General features: G+C 38.7%; 1 protein-coding gene across 4 annotated transcripts in view; it reads left to right on the forward strand.

Annotated features, from left to right (window-relative positions):
* Positions 1-15194, forward strand: part of LOC309628599 (uncharacterized protein) — a 56005-nt gene that overhangs the window by 1163 nt on the left and 39648 nt on the right. For all 4 annotated transcript variants that reach the window (XR_014244571.1, XR_014244572.1, XM_082391828.1 and 1 more), the window contains exons 2-3: positions 1690-1887; positions 7304-7580. The gene's annotated coding sequence lies outside the window, so the exon portion shown is untranslated. The remainder of the gene's footprint in view (positions 1-1689; positions 1888-7303; positions 7581-15194) is intronic.

The raw sequence follows: 15194 nt of genomic DNA on the forward strand, positions 1-15194 counted from the left end.
TACGTTATTTGATGCTTTTTGTTTACTAATGCTCAAAAGATTTCAGCATAGGCAGTTGTCAGGGGTGTAGCCTCAAGAGGGCCTATTGTAAAGTTCCTATGATACTTTCACATTATTTCCTACTAGGGCAGTAGTAGGAATTAATTTTTCAGGTGTAGTTAGTTGATACCTAGGGAAGGAGTGAACTGTAGGAAAGGTAAGTTTCAGCGAGGTATGGGGACACAGAGCTGAACTTCTGCTGGCACTGAGTGGGCCCAGGCCAGGCTGGGCAGGCCAGAACCTTGGACCCCTGTGGGGTAGGGCCAGACACCCATGCTTAAGACAAGCTTCATTAGCTTCATCTCACCTCACCTGGCTGATAGATGCGTATCAACTGGGTTTTCTAACAAGTTATAAATAAATTAGTTTTAGTTTGCATCCACATAGAAGGTTTGAAGCAGATCAGTTAAATTTATATTTGTATTGGGGGAAAATATCTTCAAATTTGTAGCACCCCAATCAACATCCAAGTTTTAAGGAACATGTGAGTGTGTGAAGTATTGGTCCAAACCATATAAGCATGAAGTTGCAAAATGTCCCTACACAGCCCACGCTAATTAAGAAATCTAACTCATTTCTGCATGTAGTATACTAAGCTGAATGTAGGTGACCGGGTAGAATTGTAAAACCGTTAGTCCTTTTTTGACTGTTGGCATGGCTGTGATCTTTCCCATCACAGAGCTCTGGGCTCACACCATATTAGCTCTGTGACCTTGGGAAACTCTCTGCCTCAATCTTCTCATTGGTAAAATGGTATAATAATAGTACCTACCTTGTTAGAGTTGTTGAAGGGATTAAATCAAATAATACAAGTAAAGCAGTTAGCCTAGGGGCTGGCACAGAGTACACATTTAAAGAATGTTATCAGAGCAGCAGAATTCCTTATTGTGGTGAAGCTGTAGAAAATTCTGATGAAAAAGGAAAGCACAATGTACCACTGGAAACCTTAATTTTAACTGACATGGAATTTTTAGAGTTTCCAATGTGGATAATATTGAAACACAACTCTTGGGTTATTATACACGTTAAGTGAGTTAGAAATCTCCAGGTAGAGGAGAGGCTAGAATATATATTTTAATAAAAAGTTCCATGAATACCAAATTTGGGGCATTGGAATTTGGGAATCTCTGATTCAGTGAGAGAAATTAAAATCACTTTTCCACTAGATGGCATCATCAAATATTTGAACTAACATTTATTCCTGCTTGTACTTTTCTTTCTGTGATTACAAAGATTTGCTTTTATTTTGCCAGTTGTTTCCTTAATCTGATGACATCTATTTTAGGAACAGAAGTCATAAAAATGTTATTAATAAATTAAAGTTGTGATGAGTTCCTTAAAATCAAGTGTCCAAAGGATAAATGCACAAGAAGTATGAAAAAAATCACAAAAGAGAAAATACAGTTGATCAATAAACACATAAAAATATTCATCCTCCATAGTAAAGTAATGCAAATTTCAAACATCAAAGAACTTTCCATTTCTCACCTATAAAAATTGTAAATATTTTAGAAGTGTAAATCTTAATATTTGCCATTCATTTATTAATTTATTGAATGCCCACTATGTGGCAGGAACTGTCTAGGTTAGTCAGAGTTCTCCAGTGAAACAATTAATTGTGTGTGTATATGTATATATATCTGTATATAGGGTTTCTTATGAGGAATTGGCTCACATGATTATGGAAGCTGAGAAGTCCTAAGATCTGCTGTCTGAAAGCTGGAGACCCAGGAAAGCCAGTGGTGAAGTCCAATCTGAATCCCCGAAGGCCTGAGGGCCAGAGGAGTGCATGGTGTAAACCCCTGTCCAAGGGCAGGAGGAGACAGATGTCCCAGCTCGAGCAGTCAGGTAGGAAGCAAAAGGCATGAATTTCTCCTTCCTCCACTTCTTTGTTCTATTTAGACTTTCAGTGGGTTGCATGATGCCTGTCCACGTTGCGTGAGCTGTTTTACTGAGTCCACTGATTCAGACGCTGATCTCATCTGTCCCTCACAGACATACCCAGAAATAATGTTGAATCTGGGCACCCCTTGGCCCAGTCTAGTTGACACAAAAAGTTAACATCACAGTATCCTAGCGGCTGGAGCTATCCTCTGAACACACCATTACACAGTGTGAAAAACAAAAACTCATCACAATAGTACCAAAATGGTTATTACATATAAGAAGTGAAAAAAAGCAGGACACAAATTTTATGCATGAGTACAATTATTTTTTAAACCAAAACTTAGGAATAGGAAAAAAAAAAAAGAATAAAAACCAAGTATTGCACAATTTCTCCATCACTTACGGCTGGGTAACAAAGTGAGTCACCATGTGAGAGGTCCTGATTCCAGAGGATCTGAAATGTTATCTTTTTTTTTTATAAATTTATTTATTTATTTATTTATGGCTGCGTTGGGTCTTCGTTGCAGCGTGAGGGCTTTCTCTTGTTGCGGTGAGCAGGGGCTACTCTTCCTTGCGGTGCGCGGGCTTCTCATTGTGGTGGCCTCTCTTCTTGCAGAGCACGGGCTCTAGGCACGCGGGCTTTAGTAGTTGCGGCACACGGGCTCAGTAGTTGTGGCTCGCGGGCTCCAGAGCACAGGCTCAGTAGTTGTGGCGCACGGGCTTAGTTGCTCCACGGCATGTGGGATCTTCCCGGACCAGGGCTCGAATCCGTGTCCCCTGTGTTGACAGGCAGATTCTTAACGACTGCACCACCAGGGAAGTCCCTGAAATGTTATCTTTGATACACATAATAAAGGTAAAGAAATGGACATGCAATTTTTAATAATGGATACTTTGTTTCTTTCCATGTCCACTAAAGAGATGTGTCCATTTAAAAAGTATTAGTTGGAAGGGGTGCTGCTTTGTCATACTGCCCCAGGCACCAATGTCACTGGCTAGTCCTGCTGTACAGTGTGAGCTGTGGAGCTCTCTTTCCTTCTCATCAACCCTGCTTGGTCTAGGGCACCAGCACGTCTCCCCTGTTGTATCCCAGTAGCCTCCAGCCTGACCTTCCTGCCTCCAGACTCATCCCTTCCATTCATTCCCCCCTATTGTTTTCCAGTGTGATTTTTCTGAAAATCAAATCTGCTCAGACCATTCCCTGGCCTAAAGTCAATACAGCAGTCATCCCCTTAGGCTTGGGAGATCCATTCCAAGAACGCGGTGGAGGCCTGAACCACTGCATACTACCGAATCCTATATATACTATGCTTTTTCCTATACATACATGCCTATGATAAAGTTTAATGTACAAATTAAGGCACAGTAAGAGATTAATAACAATAATAATAGAATAGAATAATTATTGCAATGTACTGTAATAAAAGTTATGTAAATGTGGCCTCTCAAAAAAAGAAACCAAGTATTGGTTGTCTTTACGTGGTTGGAATATTACTGACTTGTTCTTTAATTGTTTCTCTCTCTTAAATTTTTTCTTTAATAAAATAGTTTTAAAATATAAATATTACTGGTTAATATTTGAGGTTAATCATCAATAGATGTGTATTTTATTTCAAAACTATTGATTCAGTTAAATTAATATTTATTGAGCACTTTCTATGTTCTCAATAGGAGGTAAAAAGAAAGGTATAAAAGCGTAAAAGATATGATCCCGATTTTCAAGAAGTTCATAATCTTAAATGGAGTAAACAGCCTAGGATAAAGTTATCTAAAAATCCTGGTTTATATATGATGCATTTTTTGTGTATTTATTCAACATTTGTTGAATTTATATTGTACATCAGGTACACAAAGGAGGGAGTGTTACCTGTGCCTGATGGAAGGGTTGGGGGAGTATCAGTTAAGTATGGGTCATGTGGCACTGTCAAATTATTTACTTAGGTCCCAGAAGACACTCATTTAATCCCCTTTTATAAGCTCTTTTAATCCATGAAAACAAATTTAAATTTTGCAATGAGGATATAGAAGGTTGCTGGCAGAGATGATGAGCCATCAAGACTATATAACTGTCAGATTTCAAATCTGATTACAGAAATGGCCAGGTTTGGAAAAGTCCCTGGTGGTCCATTGGTTAGGACTCTGCGCTTCCGGTGCAGGGGGCACGGGTTCGATCCCTGGTCGGGAACTAAGATCCTGCAAGCCATGCGGCACAGCCGAAAAAAAAAAAGGCCAGGTTTGATCTTCAGCTTAAAAATTCAGCATAATTAGGATGTGAACATACGAAATGAGGAATAGTATTTCTTTTTCTTTAAATTAATTTTTACTGGAGTATAGTTGCTTTACAATGTTGTGTTAGTTTCTGCTGTACAGCAAAGTGAATCAGCTATACGTATACATATATCCCATCTTTTTTGGATTTCCTTCCCATTTAGGTCACCACAGAGCACTGAGTAGAGTTCCCTGTGCTGTACAGTAGGTTCTCATTAGTTATCTATTTTATACACAGTATCAATAGTGTATATATGTCAATCCCAATCTCCCAATTCATCCCACCCCCCCCTTCCCCCTCGGTATCCATATGTTTGTTCTCCGTGTCTGTGCCTCTATCCATATGTTTGTTCTCCGTGTCTGTGCCTCTATTTCTGCTTTGCAAATAAGACCATCTATACCATTTTTCTAGGTTCCACATATATGCGTTAATATACGATATTTGTTTTTCTCTTTCTGACTTCACTCTGTATGACAGTCTCTAGGTCCATCCAAGTTTCTACAAATGATCCAATTTCGTTCCTTTTTATGGCTAAGTAATATTCCATTGTATATATGTACTACATCTTTATCCACAGAATAGTATTTCTTGAAGAGACTCATCACCACTGTTTTGTTCTTTAAAATGTTCTATTTATACATATTTCAAAAATAAGTTGTCATTAAAACTATGTGTATCAGAAAGGAAGTGTCCAGATAAGCAACTCCCCATAATATTAATTTGTCTATTTAGAATAAAGGAAATCAAGGAGAAGTGGCAGGAAGTTCTTTCCAACTTGGCTTTAAATAGGAATGGTAGTAGTACCCATCTGTGCTGGCTACTTTGGCCCTCTCAACCGCCATTTCACCCGCCTATATGTGTGGAGAAGTTGGAAAGCTGAAAGTACATTTTCCAGACTCTCTTGCAGCTCGGGTTGTAGCTATGCAGTAAGTTCTGCGCACACATGAGATTTGAAAGGGAGACAGAAACAAGCTTCCTGCAGCAGGGAGAGCTGAGAAGCAGGCTCTGACAGACACAAGATTTGCATGGGTTGGACCTATGTTGCCGTCTGGACACATCTTCTCGAACGTGAGGCGGCTGTGGCAGCAACAGCAGCGTCCTGCCCAATGGATCACAGCTGTGAGGGTGTGACCTTAACACCAAAACTCCAGAGCAAGTCCCCTATTTCTGCTGTTCCAACTCTTCCAATGAATTTATAAGCATGTACTTCCCTATATTAAATTCCTTTATACTGGAAATGCCTAAAATAATTTATTTTTCCTATCCTGAACCCTGAGTGATAAATTATCCTAGAGTGTCGATGAGAATAAAATATAAAAATATATGTAAATCACTTAGAATAGTACCTGACAGTTTGTACTCAATACATGCTAGTTATTTAAATTTTTATTAGGGAGATGAGTTCAGGCTGAAGAGAACAATCTAGGCCCAAGGTTGAAAACTATGGTTCGAAGGCCAAATCGAGCCCACCGCCTATTTTCATAAATAAAGTTTTATTGGAACACAGCCGCTGTCATTTGTTTACATGTTGTCTGTGGCTGCTGTTATTCTTCAAGGTCACAGTTGCAACAGAAACTGAATAGACCACAAAGCCTACAATATTTACCATCTGACCCTTTACAGAAAAGATTTGCGTACCTCTGATCTGAACCATCAAAAAGAATGAGGAGGGCTTCCCTGGTGGCACATTGGTTGAGAATCTGCCTGCCAATGCAGGGGACACAGGTTCGAGCCCTGGTCTGGGAAGATCCCACATGCCGCGGAGCGACTGGGCCCGTGAGCCACAACTACTGAGCCTGCGCGTCTGGAGCCTGTGCTCCGCAACAAGAGAGGCCGCGATAGTGAGAGGCCCGCGCACCGCGATGAAGAGTGGCTCCCGCTTGCCGCAACTGGAGAAAGCCCTCGCACAGAAACGAAGACCCAACACAGCCATAAATAAATAAATAAATAAATAAATAAATAAATAAATAAATAAAGTAAGTTTAAAAAAAAAAAAGAATGAGGAGCACAAGGACTGGGAGACATTCATGAAAACAATCATCCTCTTGACACAGAGTGGTCATTTCTGGGGAAAATAGTTTGGGACGTTTTCTTTCTGCAAGGGTTCAAAGTAGAGCCTTGAGGAGGGGGAGAAGATACTTATTATACGTGCAAAACTCTGATTTTCTCAGTAAAATTGGAGGGATAAAAGGAGGCAAAACCAATGTCACCTGAGGCCTCAGCAGGTAATTTGGTAGTGCTCACAGTACGACCCCTGCCATTTCCCAGGGTTTTCCTCTAGATCATGCAGCCCAGCTTGGAAAGTGACCACGTGAGAAGCCACGTAATAAAAGTCTATGCTACCTCTTTCGCACCCAGCCGGTTGTGAGTTCTTACAGTCTGTTTCTTCATAAATACTCTGGCGTTCACCCACTTTGACCTTCATAGTCACTGTTCTAATCTAGGCCTCAGTAAATTTAAAACTGTGGTTAACTGAATATAGTCCTAAATTCCTTGTTTTTAAATTTTTTCTCATTTAAAATTCCAATTTGAAAAGTTTTCTCCTTTTCTTTCTCACTGGCAACTTTGCCAAAAATTTCACAAAAAGAAAAATTATTTATGCTTGATTTATATTTATTATTTTTCAAAAGGCTCATTAACACATCATAGTCACCCAAAGTCCATAGTTTTCCTTAGGGTTCACTCTTGGTGTTGTACAGTCTATGGATTTGGACAAATGTATAATGGCAGGTAACCACCATTATGGTATCATATGGAGTATTTTTACTGCCCTAAAATTCCTCTATGCTCCATCTACTTTTATGTTTGATTTTAAAGTTCTGTGTGTTTTCAGTTTTAACTAAGTTTCTTAGCTTTTATCTCTTTTCTTTTTTTTACTCCTCTTCTCTCTCTCTCTACGTCCCTCCCGCCTCCCTCCGCCTCCCCACACTTCTTTCTTCCTCACTTCCTTCCTGCTGCTGGATAAACAGGATCCGTATCATCCGACAGTGCTTTTCTAACTTGAATGTGCGTATGAGCCACGTGGGAATCTTGTTAAAATGCAAATTCTAACTCAGTATGACTGAGATCATGCTGAAGCGGCAGCTTGTAATCCTCGTTTCTTAAAAGCTTCCAGGTGACGCTGCTGAGCTTCGGACCACTCTGAGCAGCGAGCCGCTAGGACAGCGATTCTCAAACAGGTGACTTTGGCCTCCAAGGGACACTTGGCAACGTTGCGGAGACATCTTTGACTGTTACAGCTGGGGTGGTGCTACTGGGTGGAGACCAGAGACGCTGCTAAACATCTTACCATGCACAGGACGGCCCTCAGAACAAAGAAGGATCTTGCCCCAAAGGTCCACGGTGCCAAGGCTGAGAGCCCTGCTCTAGAACGATCTTCGAATTTGTAAGTACCCGATGTGTATCTTCTGTGACTCTAACAGGTGTTATTGAATTTTGGAGTCGGGGGGTTGGTGGGATAAAGCTTTCCAGGTTGCTCCCAGTGAGACCTGGTAGGTTCCCTCTTCTTAGCCAGATCCTGTGACTGAAAGGGTTTCTTACATAACATCAGGAAGAATTTTTTCTTTCAGAAGTCTACTAGCCCTCTGGTCGTATCTCCTTCCAATTTATTAAGGGAAAATGATGAATGGAATTTTTCATGGCATTAGCATGATTTTAAAAAGGCCCACTATCCGAAAAGGATAAAAAAAATATGAAGGCAGCAAGTCTATAGGCTTGAAATGTGTGATCTTATATGGCTTTTGTGTTATCCGTATTTAGGCTAGTACTTTATGGGGTTTTAGAAAACAACTGAAGCGATTCCCAAAATGATAATCAATAGATGTTTTACTCTGTGTATGTTTCCAATGAATCTTCAGATTGCATCGATCAAATAGTCCGAGGTGTAAAAGAAAACGAACCTTAAAAGAAGCCTTTCGCTGTATTTAGATGAGGAAGATGGGGACTAGCTCTGGAGTTCTTCCCTCTGACCGTAGGAAGCTGTGTTTCCCGTGGTTGAAGAGGTTGGGGAATTTCGTAAACTCTAACTTGATTTGGCTCTTCAGTAGCCCAGCCCACACAGAAGAATTATTGCCTATGAAAAAACTATGATGACTTTACCAGAATCATGATTAAATGAAAGTAAAAATGAAAGATTTTTGCTTAAACTGTGGTCACAATTCCAAGTTTTTGAAAGTCTGCTTTTCCTGATTTTTCTCAGCCTGTCAGGCATCTGTGGCTGACTCACAGCCCAACATTGAACTTCCTACCAGGCGCTTGCTACCTGGCCTGCCAGCACCTGGGGCACAGCCCTGGGATTCATTCTGCCCTGGTTTCTTCTTGCTTTCCTTCCACAGGAAGATAATACCACATTTTCAAACAGTGTTTAGACTTGTCACTGAGGATATTTTCTTTTAACGTAATGATCTCACTGAAACATAATTTATTCACCAACTTATAGAATTCATGAACTGAAAAATGTTATATAAGGTGATTACATCAGACAGCATGATCCTCTTAAACTTATTATCTCACTCCCCACACAACTCTCCCTCCTCTTTACTCAACTTAGTAAATGATGCCACCATGCACTGAATCACCTGGGCCCCAGAACTGAAGTCTTGCTCTACTTCTCCCTTCCTCTCACCTCCCACATGCAATCAGTCGCCAGGTCCTGTCATTTGTGTCCCTTGGTCTAGGTCCTCCTGACTTCCGTCCTGTTATTCAACGATAGTCTTTTAACAGGTCCTGCCCCCAGTCTTTTTTCAATTCATCCCCCCCACTGTTGCCAAAATATTCTTTTAATGTAAAAAGTAGTCACAAAACTTAACAAGTAAAAGCCTTTGCTTAAAATATAATTTCCAAACTCCTGAATGTGACCGCTTTAGGGGAATTTTCGGCTTTAATCCTCCTGGTGGTCTCTGAATTTTTATGTATATAATCTATATATTCATTACATAATTAATATGTCATTACATAATCAATATGTCATTAATTAATTAATATGTATAATTAATTATATATCGATTATATGTATATATAATATATGTATAATATATATGTATATGTATATGTAATAATATGTATAATTAATTAATTATATATAGATTATATATAATCTATATATTCATTACATAATTAATATGTCATTAATTAATATGTTTAATTAATTATATATAGATTATATGTATATATAATATATATGTATAATATATATGTATATGTGTATATAATAATATGTATAATTAATTAATTATATATAGATTATATATAATCTATATATTCATTACATAATTAATGTCATTAATTAATTAATTAATATGTCATTACATAATTAATATGTCATAATCATTCCATAATTAATATGTATATTTAATTAATAGATTAATTTTTAGAGCAATTTCACGTTCACAGCCAACCTGAGTGGTAAGGACAGAGTTCCTGTATATCCCCTCCTCCACAAACACACACAAACTCCTCCGCCATCAATATCCGCCCCCCCCAAGCAGTACGTTTGTTGGAATCAGTGAACCTACGCTGACAAATAATTTACACCCCAAATCCATAGTTTACATTAGGATTCACTGTTTGTGTGGTACATTGGATAGGTTTGGACAAAGGTATAATGAGAAGTGTCTACCATTATATATAGTATCATACAAAGTATTTTCACTGCCCTGAAGATCACCTGTGTTTCACTTGCTCACTTTTCACTTTTGGGGCAGGGGCCCCAAACCCCTGGCAACCACTGATTTTTATCTTAACGTCTCCACAGTTTGTCTTTTCCTGAATGTCACATAGCTGGAATCATACTGTATGTAGCCTTTTCAGATTGGCTTCTTTCACTTGGCAATATGCATTTAAGGTTCCGTTTTCATGAGTTGATAACTCATTTCTTTTTACTGTTGAGTAATATTTCATTGTCTGGATGTACCACGGTTTGTTTATTCAGTCACCTATTGAAGATCATCTTGGTTGCTTCCAAGTTTTGGCAGTTATGAATAAAGCTGCTGTAAACATTCTTGTACAAGTTCCTATGTGGACATAAGTTTTTAACTCATTTGGGTAAATACCAAGGAATGTGATTGCTGGATCATATGGTAAGAGTATATTTAGTTTTGTAAGAAACTGCCAAACTGTCTTCCAAAGTGGCTGTACCATTTTGCATTCCCACCAGCAATGAATGAGTGTTCCCATTATTTTACATCCTTGTCAGCATCTGGTGGTGTTGATGTTTTTGATTTTTGCCATTCTTATAGGTGTGTAGTGGTATCTCCTCGTTATTTTAATTTGCAATTCCCTAATGATGAATGAAATTGAGCATCTTTTCATATGCCTTTTTGCCATCTGTATATCACCTTTGGTGAGGTATCGATTCAGATCTTTTGCTCATTTTTAAAATTGGGTTGTTCATTTTCTTGTTGAGCTCTAAGAGTTCTTTTAACATTTTATAATAGATAACAGTCCCCTATCAGATATGTCTTTTGTAAATTTTTCCTCCCAGTCTGTGGCTCATCTTCTCATTCTTTGCATATGTATTTTTTTATATGGGAGTAAATAAAAGTTCAAAATCCTGAGACAGATATAAATTAGAAATATTTTTTCTTTGAAGACCTTTTATTTTTACTCAGAATAATCTTCAGTATCCAACATCTATTTCCTGTACTCGTTCCCTAATTTTCTGATTGCAGTTTCTCTCGTTCATTGTTAAACCCTTTCAAAGATGTGAGCAGAGATTTTTGACCACTTGTCACCCTGATTTATGAGAAGCAAACAAAAAAGAGGTGCACCCGAGGTCAAGCGCTGTCCTCTTGACTGAGACACTATTTTTGTCAAGATAATTGACGCAGTGATGACCTTCAATTACAACTTAAACTTTCTCATTTGGCATATTGAAAGTGAATCCCCACCAATCTCTTACAGCGATTGATACTGCAAAGGAGAAGGAATGCAAATTTTTCTCATGTCATAGTGTAAGATATAAAGAGAGCAGAACGTCCCATTCTCAGTTGCATTCCCTTGTTATAATTAACACAGTCATCTTACGGGAATGGAATGACCTACTTCAATGTGTCTCGCTTTGTATGTGATAGTTCAACAAGTTAGATATTCACAGATGCAGACAGATGCCAAGAACTCACAACCCCACTTCCATAGGATTGTGCGAAGTTTCCTGGCACAATGGCTTATGCTGCCCTCAGGGAACTGGCCCCTGCATCTCTCTAGCATCTTTTCTCACTGTGGCCACTCCCCATCTTGGATTCAGCCGTTCTGAATTATTTGCTGTCTCACTAATACTCTCGGCTGTTTTATAGCTTCATGCCCTTTGCTCGTGTCCCAAATACTCTTCCCTCTATTTGTCCATCTAAACCACTCTTCATCTTTTAAGACCCAATTTTAACACAACCTCTCTTGCGAAGATTGTTCTAACCCTCTTCTTTTCTTGGCTCCCTGGGAATTGAACGATCCCAGTGTACAACGGTGGATTACACACACACACACACACACACACCACTTACACGACTTCACTGCAATCATTCATTTATATGTCTGTCTCGCCTGCTGATCCGTAAGTTCCTGTAGGTCACATGCCATGTATATTTTTTTCTTTATCCCTGCATCTAGCATAGTGACTGGCATATAGCAGGTGTAAATCAGTGCTCGTAAAATGAATGTAGCATGTCCAGTACCAAATGTTTTGTTGTTCCTCTTAACTTGCCAGCAGGAAAAATTATTATGCAGTCATAAAACATGCCAGGAAGATTGCTACCAGCAAAAAGCACAGCATAATTAACTTTTCTTTTTCAATTTAGAGAAATTCTAAGCACGTAACATAAAAGACTCTTTGCCAGTTTTTTATAGTTTTGAGCAACATACGTTAGGGTGGTCGTACTAGAAGGAGTGCTGTATGATATCTGTCTTCTAAATTCTTTTTTGTTTGAGGTTATATGTATATTTTAAACTTATATAAAAGTTACAAAAACAGAACAAAGAATTCTTAATACTCTCATCTAGATTTCCTAAGTTAATATGTTTCAATAGCTAGATTAAAAAAAACTGAGAGTAACTTGCAGACCTAAGGCTTAAACACTTCAAAACAAAAACAAAACAAAAGACATTATCTCATATCACCACAGTGTAATTATCAAAACCAGGAAATTAGTATTGATATAATATTATTGTATGATGTATGGATTTCATACCATTTTTGCCAGTTGTTCCATTATAGCAAAAGAAAAAACATTTCTGTTCCAGGATCCAGTCGAGGATCAAACATTGCTTTTAGTTGTCATGTCTCATTTCTCTCTTTTAATATGAAGTATTTTCTTGATTCTTTTTTTTTTTGTCTTTCATGATCTTGACATTTTGAATCGTTCAGACCAGTTAATTCACAGCAAGTCTATTCCTCAGTTTGACTTGTCTAATATTTCCTCATGATTAGATTCAGGTTATACATTTTGCCAGGAATACCACAGAGTGATACTGTGTCCTTCTCAGTGCATCAACCAAGAAGCATTACAGGTGATGTTAACTCTAAACATTATTAAGGTGGCGCCTGCAAGTCGTCTCTGCTGTAAATAACTGTTTTTCGCTACGTAATTAATACGTATTGTATAAGGATGAGATTATATTTAAGGCTAAATAAAAGAGAACGCAATTTTTCCCAAGTGATCTGATGGGAAATTATTTAGCTCTGTTATTTGACTTCCCTAGAGATTACATGTAAAAACTAGAAGACTATTTAAAATGGCAATCTTCTGACACTTTTAGTGCTTTAGCAAAATTATTTATGGAAACAAGATGTAGCTCGGATTTCTGCAGGGCTGAATATTAAAGCCTTAAGTAAACGGGAGTCCTGCATTCAGCAGCTCCTCAAGGGACTGAAGCTTGAATAGCAGCAGAACTGTTGTTTCTATATTGCTGTATGCATTTTTCTCACTGTTGGATCACCCTTGAATAGCAGCAGAACTGTTGTTTCTATATTGCTGTATGCATTTTTCTCACTGTTGGATCACCCTTGAATAGCAGCAGAACTGTTGTTTCTATATTGCTGTATGCATTTTTCTCACTGTTGGATCACCCTTTAAAAACCTCTGACAGGAAGATAATGTCCTAGGCTATTAGTCATAATTTACAATCAAAAGAACAGATTTATGTTGGTGTCAAAGTGATAAGTCCTAACTTTCAGTCTCTTTGTTCAACCCACATATTCTTTAGGAGAGAACTCTGCTGAAACTGTACAGGTAATTTGACCCATTTATTCTTTAAATGTTTACTTGTTTTCCAGAGTTATAAATCTAGCACAATAAATAGAATGCTTTGAAACTACTCTTTCAAATGGTTCATATATATATATATATATATATATATATATATGACTTCCAGTCTTAATGTTGAATAAAATTGGTGAAAGTAGGCATCCGTGTCTTAATCCTGATCTTAAAGGAAAAGGTTTCAGCTTTTCACCATTAAGTGTGATGCTAGCTGTGGGCCTGTCATATACGGCCTTATTATTGGATTGGCCAAAAAGTTCGTTCGGGGTTTTACCATAACATCTTACGGAAAACCCTGAATGCACTTTTTGGCCAACCCAATATGTTGAAGTACTACATTTCTTCTATACCAAATTTGTTGAGTTTTTTTTTTTAATCATGAAAGGATGTTGAATTTTGTCAAATGCTTTTTCTTCATCTATTGAGATGATCATATGATTTTTATCCTTCATTCTATTAATATATCACATTTATTGATTTGCATATGTTGCATCATCTTTGTATCTAAGGGTAAGTCTCACTTGATCATGGTATATGATCCTTTTAATATGTTGCTGAATTTGGTTTGCTGGTATTTTTTTCTTCAAATTTTATAATCTCTAGTCCTGGCATATTCTGGGCTTTCCAGGACTATTTTTTAAAAATTTATTTTACTTTTATTTATTTTTGGCTGCGTTGGGGCTTTGTTGCTGCGTGCAGGCTTTCTCTAGTTGCGGAGAGCGGGGGCTACTCTTCGTTGCGGTGCGCGGGCTTCTCATTGCGGTGGCTTCTCTTGTTGCGGAGCACGGGCTCTAGTCATGCAAGCTTCAATAGCTGTGGCAACCGGGCTCAGTAGATGTGTCTCGCGGGCTTAGTTGCTCTGAGGCATCTGGGATCTTCCTGGACCAGGGCTTAAACCCATATCCCCTGCATTGGCAGGCGGATTCTTAACCACTGCGCTACCAGGGAAGCCCTACTGGTATTTTGTTGAGGTCTTTTACATCTGTGTTCACCGGGGATATTGGCCTGTAATTTTGTTTTCTTGCCGTATCCTTATCTGGCTTTGATGTCAGAGTAATGCTGGCCTCATAAAATGCGTTTGGAAGTGTTCCCATCTCTTTAATTTTTTTGGAAAAGTTTGAGAATGATTGGCATTTATTCTTTAAATATTTGTAGAATTCACCAGTAAAGCATAAGGTCCTGGGCTTTTCTTTGTTGGGGGGGTTTGATTATGGATTTAACTTTTTTGTTGTTACTGGTCTACGTAACTTAATTTTATTTATTTTTGGCTGCGTTGCGTCTTCGTTGCTGCGCGCGGGCTTTCTCTAGTTGCCGCGAGGGGGGGCTATTCTTCGTTGTGGTGCGTGGGCGTCTCATTGCCGTGGCTTCTCTTGTGGAGCACGGGCTCTAGGTGCATGGGCTTCAGTAGTTGTGGCTCGTGGGCTCAGCAGTTGTGGCTTGCGGGCTCTAGAGCGCAGGCTGAGTACTTGTGGCGCACGGGTTTAGTTACTCCACGGCATGTGGGATCCTCTCAGACGAGGGCTTAAACCCGTGTCCCCTGCATTGGCAGGCGGATTCTTAACCACTGCGCCACCAGGGAAGCCCATTACTGGTCTATTTATATTTTTTAGATCTTCATAATTCAGTCTCGTTAAGTTCTATGTTTCTAGGAATTTATCCATTTCTTGTAGGTTATCTAATCTGTTGGCATATAATTGTACATAGTAGTCTCATGATCCTTTGTGTTTCTGTGGTATCAGTTGTAATGT

This window comes from Balaenoptera borealis (assembly GCF_965194805.1).
Source record: "Balaenoptera borealis genome assembly, chromosome: 4".
NCBI classification, from domain to species: Eukaryota; Metazoa; Chordata; class Mammalia; order Artiodactyla; family Balaenopteridae; genus Balaenoptera; species Balaenoptera borealis.